Consider the following 17,389-nt stretch of genomic DNA (forward strand, 5'->3'; position numbering starts at 1 on the left):
TGACGGTACGAATTGCAAGCAACTGTTGATTCCGTTTCTAATGCTACAGAAATTTTCGTATGACGCCGTGGTGGTCACTTGTGGTTGGTAATTGATTTGCTGATGGTGCCATGGAAATCATCGATGACAAGTAAAGTCACAGGTAATTACGACACTAACATCGAATAAATATTATTTGTAAGCACTTCAGTATCTGCTCGTATAGGATACATATATTGTACTAGATAAGTCAGTAAAAATAACTAAAACATTCGGGTGCTAAGTCCAATTATTGGCGGGCAATTGTTTCTGTCCCTGTCTCACGTAAATGATTATCACCTCCTTTGTTTATAATTATTGACTCGACTCCTTGAATGAAGCATAAATGTATGATTTCTTAATCGGAAACATGTAAACATTGCAACATAACCCGATAACCGTCAGCAGAAAAAATGCATACAGTATTGTCGGACACTATAATTCAATAGTTTTATGCTATATTTTGCAACGTGTACCTACTTTATGTAGCGATAATTTTGTCTCAGTGTGGTTAGCACGACACGTAAAATTCGTCGGTCAGTCAACGTGTTAATTGCAATGTAGATGTCGCAGCGAATGCATTATTTGTTAACCTCATCAGGCACAAAGTAGGAGTGACGTTTACGTGACGGTTGAGGTTTAAAAGCGGCGGTCCTGCGCAGATGTTTCCACGAACTCGCGACTGTTATCGGAAGATCCTCATCTGCCGTGCGGTTTCGGAGGGAATACTCGTTAACCTCTCGCAAAACGTGAGCAACAACCGGTATCCGTTGAAGTTCCACAACAATGTTCTTTCTGGATCACGTTTTTCCACGGCGGAAAGCAGCTCATCTTCGTAAAATATCGATGATGTATTATTCAACGAGTGCCGGCGATTCTTGTCCATGCGAACATTGAATTCTCTGCGGAGCAACATGCGCAACATTGTTGAACATCTGGCATTGCAATGCAGCAACGGGTGAGTACGATCCTTTAACTTTGCATGAGTCTTATGTTATATGTAATTTTACGTTGTCGATCCACGGTTCATAAATGTTTCATGTCGCTAGTATTCAATAGAATAGAGTCTTGCAACTGCGTTTTCGAAAGTCATGCGCGTATTTCTGTTGCGTCTGATTAGCATAACGTCGCGTGATGGCTAAGTGACGAAGTGTGCAAGGGAACACGTAATCATTAATGTTTAATATGGGAGTCATTGTTTGCTCGATGAGCTGTGGAAAATTTTTTATCTTCCGTTAAGGGTTACAACCTGGAAGTCGTATAAAAGATAATCACGAAATCCCAACATCTCAATATAATTCATTAACTGTTTCATAAAACTCTCTGAATTATAATTAACAGTCTTGAATATTTCCCATGAATATCAATGCATTCCTGGGTGTTCTCCCGTCTCTATAAGGGAAGTTGAATATAAATGACCAACCTAACGTCACTTTAAACTCATCTGCAGCATCGGTCGGCGACACCTTTGTGCCTTGAATCGCGGCTAAAAAGCGAAACACGGCAGATGTAAAATTTTCAGCCGTTCCTCGTCACTTAACACCATTCCACAAATTTTCCGAGAACACCAAAGAATCTCGGGCGCAAAAACGTTCGCGTTTCCGCTTGTCAGGAATGTTGCCACGGGGCGAGTTTACAACAACGTAACTTTCGTCGAAGCGTCTCCGGTGTAATTAGCGGCCGGGAACGGGGCGACCTTGTCCGACAGGATCCCGATTCCATCGATCGTTCCCCCCTTGGGTCGTGGTCACTTGCTCTCGTGTTCCATCGCGCGGCGTCACGTCGTTTTCCTCGTTTCGCGCGAATTCGTCTTCGTAACTCGAGCTGCTGTTGCCGCCGCTTGCCTCGTAAAAAGAGATGCTCGCGATTCGGGGCCGACAATAAACGAGGTCCCGTGAGCGCCCTCCGGTGGGATTGAGCGTCACTGACGAGTGTTTCGCCATAAGGCGACTGGAGTCGAGTGGCCGGTAAAAAAGAAGTTAGCCGGGCCTTTGAGGGCTCGAATTTCCTCGAGTTCGAGTGTGCCATTTGGGGCCGTGCGGCTGAATACCGAGGGGGCACCGTCAAGGATTCGCACGAACACCTCGTTATACGCTCGATTGTTTCGTGCACGATTTTCTATTCTGATTTTGCACGGTACTCGAGAGTGTAGGAAATTCTCTGAATTTATTCGATTATAAACAGTCCATAAATCTGACGGGTAAACGGTGTATACACATGTTCATTACTTGGCCCGTGAAATATTTTTGAATAGGTGGGCAGAGTAGATGTATCGTAGCATAACGATACCTGATATCGGTGATTTGATTTGACAATCCTGCATCGTACAGCTATTATCGTCGAGCCTTTCAGGTGTATGTTGTGTGACCTTTTGGAAATGTTATCTCAACGTTTCCCCGCCATTGTGACCAGTATTCTAAAGCTGTATCAGCGAGTCATTCGACTCTCCATAAAGCTGGCTACAATGCTGACGTGGCCTTGAAGTTATTTTTCCAAAAGGACATAGCTTACGTCAGAAAGACCTAGCGAGTGTTACGTAACATTGTTTCCCAATCCGTATTATGCTTGTCCCCGGTGGTTCTGTTCGAAAGAAGAAGAAAAGTTAGTGTGATATACGGAGTGACACATTTCTGAGAGCCATAAGTGAGTTACTAAACAGTTGGACAAAATGACTCATTGTTGGCGTTAAAGAAGATTCCGCTGAGCCTATTGGTATAGATTAGCACGTATTTCTAATTCCTTTTTAACTCTGATATAATTTCACAAGAGAGGCTGCGAATACAGCTATTACAGGGCCACAATATGAGCCTTGTTACATAATGAATGAAGTCATATCCTTGTATATGCATTAACTCTTTGAGGCACACGATTTTAAAGAAAATAAAAACTCTAGTTGCACAGAATTTTTTTTAATATAAAAATAATTATATAAAAATAAAATATTAAATTGTATGACTATGAGTAACTTCACTTTTCGAGGTGGGTTAAAATATATCCCACCATGCATAAAAAGCTAAGCAAAAGGTGGGACAGTTTTTAACCCTCTTAACCCTAAAGAGTTAAGTTAAAGTATCTATGAAGGGATGCAATAATTGAGTAAAGAGGGTGAACACAATTTCTAAGTCTTTAAGGCGTGGCAACCCTTGTGCAATATACAAGAACTTGTAAAGACTGAAGGAAAATGAAACACCCCTTTAAAGTGTCCACAGTAGTGTTTCTCAACCTTTTTTTGGATCATGCCCCACCTCAACGCCTCAAAGACCTCGATGCCCCCTAGCATCACAATAAAACCAAGTTCTCAAAAAGTTTAACATTTACAGCTGCTTCGAATACAAAAGGCACACAGGTGAAACTGTTGCTGACGAGGTGAAGAATGTCAACGATTTGCTAATTGTCCTCCAAAATTTTGAAATTGCTCCTCAGGTGTACGCCTCACGTTTGGAAATTGACATTAGTCTATGGCCGTATTCCCAGAGTACACCATCATCCTAAATGTGCGAAAATTTCATATCGCAAAAGCTTTAGTACCCCACTAGCGTTTGAATTGTCGATGCTGATCCACTTACAGGATCGGGGAAAAACCCAAACCGCACCGTCTCCACCGTATTCCGCGCAACAAGTGTCGGGCTGAGCTTTACGTTACGACATACCCACATATAAAACGTTTTCACGTCGTTCGGTGACACGCAACCTGCACGAATTACCGCTATCCCCCGTGTGCATTTTACATGCACGCCGCGCAGCGTGCTCCGATATCCCTGACAATGACGAACGTGATGTAAATGACGGACGCATAGTTGTAAAGGCCGGCAGTCATTGTCACGCGAACGTGGACGGGGCATTGAAATTGTATCCAGAATTTTCGTCGTCTGTCGAACGGTCACCGGCTGGGTGGTACGCGAATCGGAACGGCTCCGGTTAACGGGCTCGCGGAATACGAATCGGCTACTTTTGGGGACCAATGGTGCGTGTGTCGTACAGTTCTTGCGAATAATAGGGGAGACCGGGGCAGGTTGTAACACGGGGTAAGTTGTAACATAATTAAAATTTTCTGAACGACAAGTTTGGCAACGCAGCAGGATGCCAGAGCGGTTTGAAAATATTGATATCGTCGGTTTCATTGCAACAATCGATCGTCAAGTGCCTGCTTTGTAGATACAGGTTAGATTTTTATTATTCGGAGCATGTAAGTAAATATTGTCTTAGCATTTTTATTTCAATTAACCACTATCAGAAACGGTTTGAATTTTTGCTTCTTTAGAAATATTCCTTGTATCTGTCAGTGAATAAGCAATGATTGTTTACTCCATGTATATCAAATGCTTAATAATGATATGCATTTTCATTTATATTTTTTGGAAATGTTTATTTGTACTCATATTTGTGTTTAACTAAATAAAACAGACGTGTTACAATTTACCCCGGGCTGGGTCACATTGTAACAAAAGTTCAGATTTGTTTAAGATGAACATAGATGTCTAAGTATCAAAGATTTTGTCACACATTTACACTCAATGAGTAGACCAAAGATGTGAGCAGTAAGTCACGCAAATTATTACCTGATCGAGGAAAACACTTTTGAGAAAAAATCGTGGAAACCTTTTTTGTTACAATCTGGCCAGGTCTTCCATACTCGATCTACGTTAAGATCGAGGAACTTTAAAAATTCTTTCGATACAATTTCCGAACCTAGTCGACGGGGGAGAGGCAAAGAAAAGTCGGCGCGCCGGTCGAGCGGTGGCTCAAAGGAAAGTCACGCGCCGTTGATTAGTTAGCGCAAGAATGTTGACTGTGCTAAGTTGAGGAGCGCGCGTGGGAAACCGCGATCGCCACGAACGAAGACGAGACAAAATCCCGAACCACTGCCGTTAGCGGTTTGTTCCGTCACGGACAAGCTGACGGAAGTGAGGATCGACGACGAAAACGCTGAAAACGAAAGTCGTGGGTGATATCACAGACGAGATATAAGAATAAACCTAATATCTTATGGGACTTGGTGTCCCACGAAAATCACGTTGCTTCGAACGCCACATCGCATAAAAGTTTCCAATTTTGGGACCTACGTTTGACATCGTGATGCCACACAGCACACACACACTTATTGTTCCGGTTTCGCTAGCAAGGAATAGAATACTGAAATGGTACGGGGGGTTCTGACGCCCCCGAAGCATGGGACAGAAAATTACATTGCATGTTAGGTCTATTCTTATATCTCGTCTGTGATATTACCCAGTTTCTCTATTACCCTGGTCGGATCATGGTTGGAACACCGCTGCCGCGAGTTCTTTGGAATCCGCGAGAGGGCAGAGGAGTCGCAGCGATGATGGTCGCGTTCTAAGAGCCACGGCGACAAAAAAGAAACCGGTCCGAGGCTTCTTCCGTTTCGCGAACGAAGCGGCCTCGGCATCGCTCCGCGAGTTCAAACTTGGCGCGAGCAGCCACTATAAATGCAGAAAGAGAGGGAGAGAGAGAGAGAGACCGGACCCCGCGGAGAGAGCATCGTTGGAATGCGAGAATCTGCAGCTTGCACGAATTCCTCCTGCGTCCAGGGACCGGACCCTCCAATTAGAGCCGAGCTACAGCCCAACGGGATCTCCTCGCTTCCATCTCGTTATCTTACCGAACTCTTATATACGCGAGGAATGAATATCATTCGCTACCTAAATTTCAGCCTACCGATGAGATGGATAGGATAGAGAAGATTGAACACGAGACGAAATTGTCCTGTATACCGAGAAGGCAGTTCTTGCGCAGTTGACGAGGTTCTGTGGAGGTTCAGATTTCATTTCTACCTTGACAACGGGGACCTACTGAATTGCAGTCTTTAAGGTGGAGGTAGAAAATATTCAAGAAGGGTTTGGAGTGATAGGATGAATTGAGTGGAATTTTATGCGAGTTGATAGTGGGTACTGATAGCAGAGTTAAAACAGTTCACATAATAGGATTTCATTGGTTTTTCTCACTACTTATCGGGTGCTAAATAAAATTTCGTTCGAATAAATTGAGTTGTGCTGTATAGAGCGGCGAACATATGCAAGAAACCAGATTCACATACAGTACAGTTGCTGGTATTAAACTTAACCTAGTAATAAACAAAATCGGATTAAATTAATCACAGGTATAGCGAATCAAGGTCGCGGCTTTGTTTGAAACGCGCACGGACGTCTGTTTTCAAATAGATCATCGGTTCTCCACGATGGATAGACGTTATCAGGCATAACTCACTCGGTTGCTCGAGTGTTAAGAAGAAATCCTTCTGGCTGGATCAAAAAGGTACGCCGTCCCGCGTGTATACAGGGTGAGTCAATCAGAAATATTATCTGAAATAACTCGTCTCTTGGTTGTAGTGAAAAAACAATCGTTTTAAATAAATTATGTTGCATTTGAAGGGACTGATCAGTTTGATTTCTTTGATATATTTTCTGAGATGTCAGGGTAACCTTGAGATTTTCAGGAGTACACTCCTGCTCATAAGTATTAGGACACTTATCGCGTATGCAGTAAAGCTAACAAGGCAGTAAGTAATTTCTGAAGATTCGAAAAAAATATTGTTTAAGGGATATAAAAGCTAATAAAATTGGCCTGAAATATGTAATTAATACGAGCATCATATTTCCCTGGTATAGATGTCCTAATACTTATGCGAAGTAGTGTATGTACAAAATATATGTAAATATAAGTATAACAAAGTATTATTATCGGCGATAATACAGCATTAAAAAAAAATTCATCGACCTTGAAAAAACTCAAGCTTACCTTGGTATCTCAAAAAGTATAATACATAAAGAAAATCAAAATTGCATCCAACCGATGAGTTCCTCCCAATGCAACGTAATTAATTTCCTTGATTTTATGAAAAAGAAACTTCTTATACAAGATACCAAGAAGATGCAGTGAACAGATTAAAACGTATTCTTGGTACAACCAATAAGCAACGAATTATCATAGGTAATAGTTCTTACGGGCTCACCCTGTATACCTAAAGCTCTCTCATCCCGCGTCTAACTAAGGGGCAACTTTTTGAGTGCGATAAAGCATTCCCGAACGGCCACCGGTCCGAAGGTTATCGATAACTCGTCGTCCTCCGCGGGCAGGATCGAAAGAAACCGATCCTCTACCGGTGTCTAAGCGGCATCCGCGCAATGTCGCCGCTTATAGCGACCTGGGACATTCCGACGTTGTAAAACTCCTCGCTGATTGCCGCCGCGTACCAGCGTTCTGGATCGCGAGTCGTTGACGGTTGACGGGAGCCCGCGTGCTCGTTTCCACGGGAGTGTTTTAGCGCCTCCGTGTCCACGCGAGGTCGAGAGAGCCAGTGGGGCCACGTCGACTCTCGAAGTTAACTGTAAAGGGACATTTCCAAGCCCCGTCTCAATCGTGGAAGCTGCCATCAGCAGCAAAAAAGCTGGCTTGTTCTGGCAGCCGAAAATTTTTTACGCCCTGTAACGCGACAGACGACGCGACGATAAAGTCGAAAATACTACCACGCCCCTCATTATTTCCACGTGGTTCCCCCGCGGGGATTCGGGCGCGTGTCGCCACGATATTTCGAGACGGCTGATGGGCGCGTGGCCATCGGATCAGTATGCACGCAGGAAGTCCTCGGTGAACACCTGTGTGTGCCAGGAGAGACCGTCTGTCGGCCGTGGTGCACCTCCCCCCTTCGGTTTCCCATCCATTACGCATTCGTCTGGACGAGACTCGCTTTTACTCGTACATACTAATTAGTCGCGAACGGTGTTTGTAAACAGTCTTGTCTCAATGGGATTACGAAGATCTGGGGCTTCTTGGGATAGGGTGTCCTTTAACGCGATGAGACAGATTGTTTGCGTACTGGTGGCTGTCATCACAGGTGCTTTTGTACCCTCGCGAGCAAACCCAGCTTCCGCTAGGGAAATATGTGACGTAGGGATAAGGCCTTCTAACATTCAGTTTCGGAAGTTTCTGACATTTATGCCAAATTAACATTCGATTTAATATTTACTTCAGTACCTGGAATAAATTTACCAAGTGGTAAGAGACTTTTGTTCTATGCCGTTTTTTCCCCTAGTAGAAGCCGAGTTCGCAGGATGCAGGTTGTTTAATTTCTTTCCTCTCTTAAGTATCTTATTGGGTGAAAAATAGAATAGAAAATTCGTTGCTTCTGATGAAAGTTGGGTCTTTTACTATATTTGTGAATGCCCTATAAATGCATAAAATGAGTCTAGTGATGAGGAATATTTTGAAGACTAAACTGTATTTTGGTTTCCTTCTGAATAAACAATCATATCTATAAAAAATTATATCTAATATAAAGGAAGCGTAATCGGGACCCTGTAGGTTTACATGGAACATAAGTTTCCTAGCAGCTGTGCCAGTAATTTCGACCACGTGGCGAAGTGCAACCGAGATTCCACTTGATTCCACGTAATTCAAGATCACGAGGTAAAAATCTTCTGAACGACGTACCCCTTTGTCGCCTCGGTAGTCAGGTGGTGGCGACCTGTGGTTGAAATTTTCCATCCGCCCCACTCTGATCTCGTCGAATCACGCAGCTGTCTCGGTCACCATCGGGGCGGGCCGCGCACGTTCAATCCGATTATTCTCCCGTGTCGAGACCCCCGTCGACGGGTGACGGATTCACGCCGATAGGATCGTTTTCCCCTCGTTGAACAGGAACGGATCACCTTCGCATTCCACGGGGGCACGGGGCACGCGAGTGTTTGCATGGGACACACACACATACACACACTGTGTATGACTTATCGGAGCTAATCGAATCGATGTCGGTGCCGAAGCCACCTTCCGGGTTGCCTGGCGGTTGGAATGTCGTCGCTTCAATCGGACGTATATTGGTCTACACGTAGGCGCTGAGACCAGATCGTTTCACCGTCGGTTTGCCTCCATTCTCTAACCGAGATAATGACGAGTCTCGCCCTTTTTCTTTTACCCTTTTCCCCACCTAGTCGGATTTTCTTGTGGTTTCGTAACCGTCCACATGGCTGCTTACCTATTCGCGGATATACAGCCCCTGGCCATGAAATTAGGGCCACTTATAATTTTCAGTATCGTACGTATTTTTAGTATAATTAAAGGGTCCGAACGGAATTTAATAATAAGCTTCACTCAGTACCAAAATACACACATCGTCGCTCTAGTTCTTGAGTGTTCTACCTCCACTAGTTTCTAAACTGAGGGAACTGAGTTTAAACTTTACGAAGTTTAATATTATAGAAGCAAGAAGGTGGAGATATAATCAAACGTACTATAATATCATCTATCGAATGGCTATTTATTACAATATTTAACTAAATTTTATCTTATTATAAACATAAATTTTTCATTATTAGTATTTGTAGTTTCATCCGTTAAGAAAAAAACTTTCAAAGTTTCGGAGTTAGGACTTAAATGAATATTTGTTGTTTTTCGAGGTCGAATTTTTTATTTTATTCTGCACTCAGTACGATATTTAAAAGAAGAAAGAAATTTTTATTTGCCCTTGTCATTATGAATTACTTTAGAAAATATAATTTCGCATACAAATCCGCAGTCTAGTAAATTTCGCTCAGGCCTTTCAATCTTACTGAAAACACGAACGATGTTACGAAGTGGTCCTAATTCAATGACCTGTACGTTCACAAAGCCAATCTTCGTTTCCGGGATCGAGTGATTCCTGTTTTCGATGAACGGGCGGGATCATGATTTTTGCCACGCGGAGTTTATTGCACCCGCCCGGAACCAACCACAACCTGTCCCGTTGGATTTATTAAACTTATATCCCGAACGTGAAGATCGAATATAGCAAGGAGGATGTCGTCGAAGAGCTTTCCACGACGTTTGATCTTCGGACGCGTCGAGAGGCATTTATACTGTTTGCCCATCCAGACTAAGGTCCTCTTCTTCGCCAGATTAAACGTCCATAAAAGTCACGGTGAAATTGGAATCCTGTATCAGCGTACCCTCGCGAGTCGACGATCAGGGTTCAGTGAATTTTCGACCACCACGTTACGATCGACCGGTATAAATCGGTACCCCTATGGAATAACAACCGCGAAGCACCGTCGTCAAAAGAGTACCAGCTGACCCATGGTGCATTTATCTTACGATTACCAGCGAGACGGATAAACACCGAGGGGATCGTTCCGGTCTAAACGGTTTTCGAAGCGATGTCCAACCGGTTTTCATCGCGCAAATCCCATCCGCCGTGAGGTCGCCAATCATCAGGCGACCGACTGTAAGTTACTCCGTCTGGTCGCGGCAATAAATAAAGACCGGGAATGATCTAATTTCAGTTCCACGGAGATAAAAAGAAAAAAAGAAAAACAAAAATACCCTGAAATCCATTGGCGTGCATCGATCAACCCTCTCGTTATTTGACCGTGACTTTATAATTGCCCGACGAACTCGATTCCCCTTTCCAGAGCTTTGAACAGTCCGAGCGCAAGAGCTAGCTCTCTGAAGAGAGAAACGTTTGCTCGCCGAAAGGCTTACTTCGAGCGATTCGCCGCCAATAGTTTCTCCGAATGATTGATTCGACTAATCATCGTTCGTGACCGGTTCCGTGGAACTGAATAGACAACGGGGCACCGATTCCTGGGAAGTTATCATCGAGCTTACGGGGTTAATGCACCGTCGAGCCGCGAACCGGCTCGATACATCATACAGTCCCTGTTTCGATCTCCTCCCCTCCTGAGGACGGTTTCACGTCGTCGTAGTGTACCCGCGTCCATTACTCGCATGAATATTAAACGGGCGGAGAGAAAGTCGCGGGATGGGATCATTATTGCCGCGGATGAATCCGACCATTCTCTGGACGATAGATGGAAGATCATCTCTGTCTTTCGTGTTTGGAGAACGGTTACCCCGGGACTAATCGCCCGCGGTGGAACGGTAATATCGGTAATTGCAAGCGGAATGGCGGTCGTTCTTCATTCTTAAGCGAATCAATATTGATTTTTAGCCGTGGACTAGCGGCTGTCGGCAAGCTTCGGGATCATCAACTTGTCAGGTAGTGCTCTCGCGGTGGGTTTCTTCGTGCTGCCTCCGGGCTTGAATTTTGCACGGGACTGACCGTCTGATTTAGAAATGAGAGGCTTTCGACGCGAAACGGAGACTCGCTACTACTGGGAAATTTGCATGTGCGAGCTGTGAATGTGGCGTGGGACAATATATCTCATACCAACAGGCGAGTCAGTAAATACAGCAAAGACTTTATGAGAGTTTGAAACTTGGGTCAGATTCAAAACTTTCATGGTATACCGCGAGTTGTTTCAATAACTCTTGTTTCAAATCTATTGTTTGCCCGAAGTCTGGTCCTCGGCAATAAAAATGGGGGTGGGTGCAATAAATTATGCGCTTGGCACGTTCCACGGCCTTACCTCCCCAGTGGGGATGAAGTAAATCACGTGAAACTTCTTATCCAACTCTTATCGAGTCTTTACTGTACAAACAAAGAGAGGTGATGACCATTTTGGTGGAACAGGATTAGACACAGTTGGTCGCCTGAGTCCTGAATTGTTAAACAAAATTCCTTAACATCTTCGCTGCTAGTATGAATATTGCTAACCACCTGAAGTCAAATTTCAACTACGCAAAATTCTTACCTTACAAGTCCAGTAAAGTGTCGAATCCATAATATGAACAAAACTAAAAAAAAAAAAGAACAGAAATAACTAATAATTAAAGTCGATAGGACCAGCAAGAATTTGATATGTTAGATGCTGAACGTTGACGAATGGCTGCGATCCGATGAACAGATATGCCAAGTTTGAACTAAATCGGTCAATTAGTTCTTAAGTTATCATGGCCTCCGATTAAGAAAAAGTAGCTGCGAGAAAAATGCGATTAAAGTGAAGTACTCTTTTAGAGCATAAAAATAGAAATAGCTCGTACTTACATCTAATCCCCTATTCCAGGCCATATAAAACACCGTCCTCTTCCTCAAAAAATTGTTGCATATTGCAAGAAAGGAAAATCCGATTTTCTGAAACCGTCACACTAGCATAGCCCCTTAAGAGGTTAAATTCCTCCCCGGGACAAACGTTCGAGATCAACAGCCGGCCATGAATCAGTGATTATGTTCGCGCGTCAGGTAGCTACGGCTCGATAGGTGGTGGGTAGTCGAATAATCGAGTAATGACGCGACACGATTATAGGGTAAGCCAGTTATCTTTGGGTCAGTATACTGCCGCCGCAGCTTGCAAGGATTGCGGTCTGTTCGATTGGGAGCGAATCGAGTGAAAGATCTCGAAAAGGAAGGCGATTAAGGAGGGAATGGGGGACCTTGAGCGCGGTCAGCCACTGCGATCGGGGGGACTCAGCGGCAGACGACGGTGGAACACTCTGGAGCCACACGGCTGTATACCAGCGACCAACCGCCATATTGTTGTGACTACCATGCCCTGACAGACCCTGACCAGCCACCCACACTCGTGACCAGGCTCCGGTTAGGCTGTGCGTTTGTTCACCGCGCCTGGGGGCCTTACAGACCTCCTCCTGATGGAACTCGGCGACACACGGACCTCGTTGCGAATATCGTTTGGACACCGTTCCTCTTTGAACGATTTATCATCCAGTCCCGATTATCCGACCGAGGTCGACTTGCGTAACCGTGGACGAGTACTGTGGTAGGACTTTTCAGGGCGTTCATGGTCTTGAAAGATGACGAACACGTTGGAACGGAACAGGGACCCGGAAGCATTGTGCAGGGGTGACATTGACTAGGGTGTAAAGATCCAGAGATTTTTCCCTCGTGAGTCGAGGTGGTCGCTAACCCTAATCCGTCCCTTGTGTCAATCTGACACATTTTTCTCCTATGAAATGACGTTATTCTGTCATGTGTAAGTAAATTAAGCTTCATAATTTCTTCTTTAAAGAATATGCAAATTTAACTATTCATCATTTCATTATATTAATCTTTGCCACTGGGTAAATTTAACACCAAGGGACAAATTAAGGCGGGAAAATAAAGGACGGATGAGGGTTAACAAGTTGAACGACTCGGGGTCGAGAGAAAGAGAGAACCTGTTTTCCGATAAGTCGGTTCGGGGGATCATGGACGCGGTTTTATTTAAGGAGCAGACCGCCGAGGCCGCGAGACGAACGGATCGAAACGGCGAAGGGGAGGCGGAATGTCAACAATTCCCCGACGTCGTTCTGTATATACGAGGCGGGGTTGGAGGGGGAAGTTAACGCCGGCCCGTTTGAAGGTAATGCACGGAACGTTTATCCATACCTCCCCCACGTTGGTGAAGGTCCTGCGTGGTTGTAAAGTTTCGCGTTTAATAGGATCCTCAAAGCGGCCGGTACCTTCGTTAGGGCTGTGTGCAAATCGGCTACTTGGCGGAGAGATACAGGGCTCGCCTCCTCTCGTGCTTCTTGAATTATTCTTAACGGTTCCGTTCTCACACCCACCAGCCTGCTCGATCCAAGCATCTACTCACGGAGGAGGAGTGGTGCGCCTGTCTGGCTGATTACCGATCGAAAGGAGTTTCCTTTATTTCCCGGTTCGTCCAGGGCTGCGCTGATCTTTCGACGGGAGTTTCGAAACGCGATTAATGCCTCGACTGCGAACCCGAGAGCTGGCTCACCTGAAAACTACTTTCCCAGCGAATTTAACGATCCACGGAGTCCCCTTCTAGATCTTTTATGGGGAGGTAGTTCCCCTAGTGGCGGACACTTAAAGTTTTAGATATATGAAAAAGTAATATTTTATTTTATTTTTATTTTGTATTAATAATAAGGTGATAACACTGGAAATCAAAGTGAATGACAAAATAACTAACGCTATTGTAATGTTCGAATTTAATTGAATTTTGGTACACGATTTTAAAGGGACACGAATGGTACCTAGTATCAGATTTAGCAGAAATAAGTGACGCTTCGAAATGCGATAGTTTGTAACGATTACAAAATTTGTGATATACCGATATTGTGTATTCAATGTAATTGTCAGAACACTCAGGAATATCGGTACAAGCCTCGTGTGCACATTCTTGGTAGCTTGAGCATTGAATCCAGTTTTCATCACTGCTCTCTCAGCAAACCACACAGATAGTTTCTTTGTTTGTGTTTCTCGGTGTCAATGATCCGGTTTTCTTTATCTTTTTAAACTTCCCAAATTTCCCTTGTGTTCTTTAACTAATAACTTCTAGGGAACATAGAAAAAATGTACTAATAAACATGCGTCGAAAAATTAATATTTTCAAAGTTATAAACAATTTTTGTTTCGGTTAAAACGAGTGACTCTGCCTTCGGGAGTTATTTTACCCCATATGGAAACAGTTATATGTGGAATAAAATATTAATTTTAAATAAGACTTTGTTTCATTTTACGAAAATAAAAATGAAGAAATATTCCTTTTCAATGGCAAATGTTAAAAAACTATGTATATGTATACATATAATATAGATATACAAGTAAAGACTGCATATCAAATTCTTAATTACTTAATATTAAACTAATAGAATACCATTAAAAATATTAATTCTTCGACCCATGCGTCTTACAACATTTTTTCCTCATTTCACGAGTATTATCTACCCTAGAAGTTATGTAACCTTTTATTCGTTTCATCCTGTACTTAATGTCCGATATAAGGTGCCGTCCGGGGCTAGAGGAACTCCCCGTACAGAAGAGAAACGGCCGTTTCTTCCCCCTGACGGAGGGAGTTCGATTATAAATGAAACGTCGAGAGTTCGTGTTTAGAAGCCCTGGGTTCTTTAGTTTTCCTCTTAACATCCTTCCCGTTAACGTGCGCTCGCTGAAATACGATGTGTAGGTTCGACGTCGAGAGGTGCGAAAACTCTCGGCCCATACATTTACTGGATCACGAGGCTGCTCGTAATAAGGCTCGCGAGAGTGTAAATGATCTCTAGCCGAGCGAGCTGGCGAGGCCTCGTACGCCTACGATAATCGACATCCGGTACATCCAGCTCGGGCAATTACCGCGCGCGAGCGCGCCTTTTCTATCGGGTCACTCTCTAAGTAATGTTGTTACTTATCTCGCGTACGTAAACAAATGATTCTTGCTTTAGCATTGGAAACACCCCGTGAATACTACCTGCGGCCGTGCCTCTCTATCCGACCTTTAGAAGCTCCTCGAGGGTTTCGATTCACACCGGACGGGCGAACAAACGGAATTTATCGCGGGCAATTAGGAAGGCGATCGCGTGCAGCGTTAATACGGAAGCGTCGGACGTTAATGAATCAATTTCAGATACGGTAGACCCTCCAGTATCCGAACTAATCGGGAGACATACGTCTTCGGATTTTTTTCGGATAATAGAACGATCACTTTTCCGACACGGAACTGCATTTATTTGAACAGAGATCAAGAGAATTCACGGTTTAGGTAAATATTTATGGATTCGAGTATCTTCTTGGTTGCTAAATTATAGAAATTTTTACTGGAAATCTGCGGTTCGAAACGGAATTCGATAAACACTACGTATTTGCAACAGGAGAACTCTGTTCGGATGACAGAACGTTTAGATCATAAAACTTCTGGAAATATATAGTATTCGGATAATGGGAGTCCGGATATAGACGACTCTACCATACTGTAATTAACCTCTTATCTTACGATTTTTAGTGATTATCATTAATAATTTCCCAAATACAAAATGAGTTCAATTCTCCTATTAACTGTCCCATTTACTCTAACACTTATCTGCTAATACCAGCGAAACACTATTTCACATCGACCTAAACAAAACGAAAAATATGTTTCATAAATCTACTTTGAAATCGTCATCACGTGTCTGACTCGATGTTATAAGGGAAGTGGTTACAAAAGGGAACTTCCTAGGAGCGTTTTGTCTCCCAATGGCCACGTGACTGGTTCACGGGGCGGATTATTTTTAGCGGATATTGTCGCAGAGCGTTCGACACGATCTCGACGCTATTCGATTTCCCACGTAAGTCGCGATCCATCTTTGGCGGACAATGATCGGTAGGATCCATTTGGCCTGTCTGAATGTATGTGTGTGTGTGTATATCGGGGCGAACAGGAATTCCTTGGCAGGAAGGTGCGCCCGCGAGTGAACAACGCCTTTGTCTTTCGTTGTGCCTCCGTTTTGAATGCCTCTTTGCGCTATGGCGTTGCACAGGCGCGCGCCCGCGAAACCGGAGAACCTTAGCGGCGCGTAACGCACCCGAGATTAATGCGTAACCTTTATGAAGCGCGACGCGAGGTGGCGGTACGCGAGCACGCGTAGGCGTGCGTGCACCGAGCGCGTTCTCCGCGACAGAGAAGAAGAATTCCTAGATGCAACCCTTGCGACGGGTTCAATGCAACCGCTACGACTGGCATTGAGGATCGTTTCGTCCCTTGAGAAATCTTGAATACATTTGAAGAGAATAGGGGAAGAATAATGAATGCTCATTTAACCCCTTTATTTCCAAATTATTGAAAAATTACCATGGAAATATTTTGTTGTATTTTTGGGTATGTTACACAAGATATAAATGATTCACAGTATTTTAAGATTTTATATTAATTTTTTTTGTAGATGTCAAGGTGACCTTCATTTTTTTCAAGGTTAATGCATCTTTGTTTAATGGCATGGTATACTTCAATTAAACAATTCTCGTGACTATTACCGCAATAATGTATATTTCAATACAAATGCAGCTCGTAAAATGAAAAATAGTTTCAGTAATATCTGCGTTGACTCTCGATGTGTACTAATTTCTTCGAGACGCATTTGTTTGCTCATTAAATACCTGCGGTCTGAGTACGCTTTCCTACGAACATATTAAAAATTAAAGCATGGTTTTAGTGATCTAACTTTAAATAGTCCCAGGAATTAACCATCATAAGCTTAATTTTTCGACACCTACAAGTAATCTGTGATTACATATTTATACGACGTACGCAATTCCGCCGAGTAATATCGAGTTGACGGAAACCAAACAGCGGCCTGATCACATTAAGGTTGCCATTATCCCCAGGATGGTTGCATTCACAACAGATTTTCCTCAACAGTTTCTATATGCCGATGAAACTTAAACTCCGTAGAATTACAATCACCCTCTACTAAATAATACTTCGATCCATTTCTGCAAACTGTGCACAGAATTACAGCGCTGCAGGCATGAATAACGATTCAACGTTTACTTCGCATCGATCTGCGTCGATATTACTCGTTTCCCGCTCGAATAGTTCCACGAAAATTGAGAAGAGGCTCACGAAGAACATTGCGCTATAAGAGGGAATACTCGGAATATCGGAGAGCCCTAAACAGCACAGCTTCGAGTGAACTCCGATTTAACCAGCAATAAAGTTCCTGGATAGCGCAGGCCCAGCAATTTAACCGTGGCGATCGATCTAGAACCGAAGTGTACCGAGTGTATACCGAGAAACCAACGAGCGAATGCAACCACGCTCTT

The 17,389-nt window shown here is 43.6% G+C and overlaps 1 protein-coding gene across 1 annotated transcript in view; it reads right to left on the minus strand.

Moving 5' to 3' along the window:
• LOC107187771 overlaps positions 1 to 17,389 on the minus strand; it is a 73,388-nt gene that overhangs the window by 47,467 nt on the left and 8,532 nt on the right. The gene's annotated exons all lie outside the window — the stretch shown is intronic.

The sequence above is a fragment of the Dufourea novaeangliae genome, unplaced genomic scaffold (assembly GCF_001272555.1).
Source record: "Dufourea novaeangliae isolate 0120121106 unplaced genomic scaffold, ASM127255v1 scaffold16, whole genome shotgun sequence".
Lineage (NCBI taxonomy): Eukaryota > Metazoa > Arthropoda > Insecta > Hymenoptera > Halictidae > Dufourea > Dufourea novaeangliae.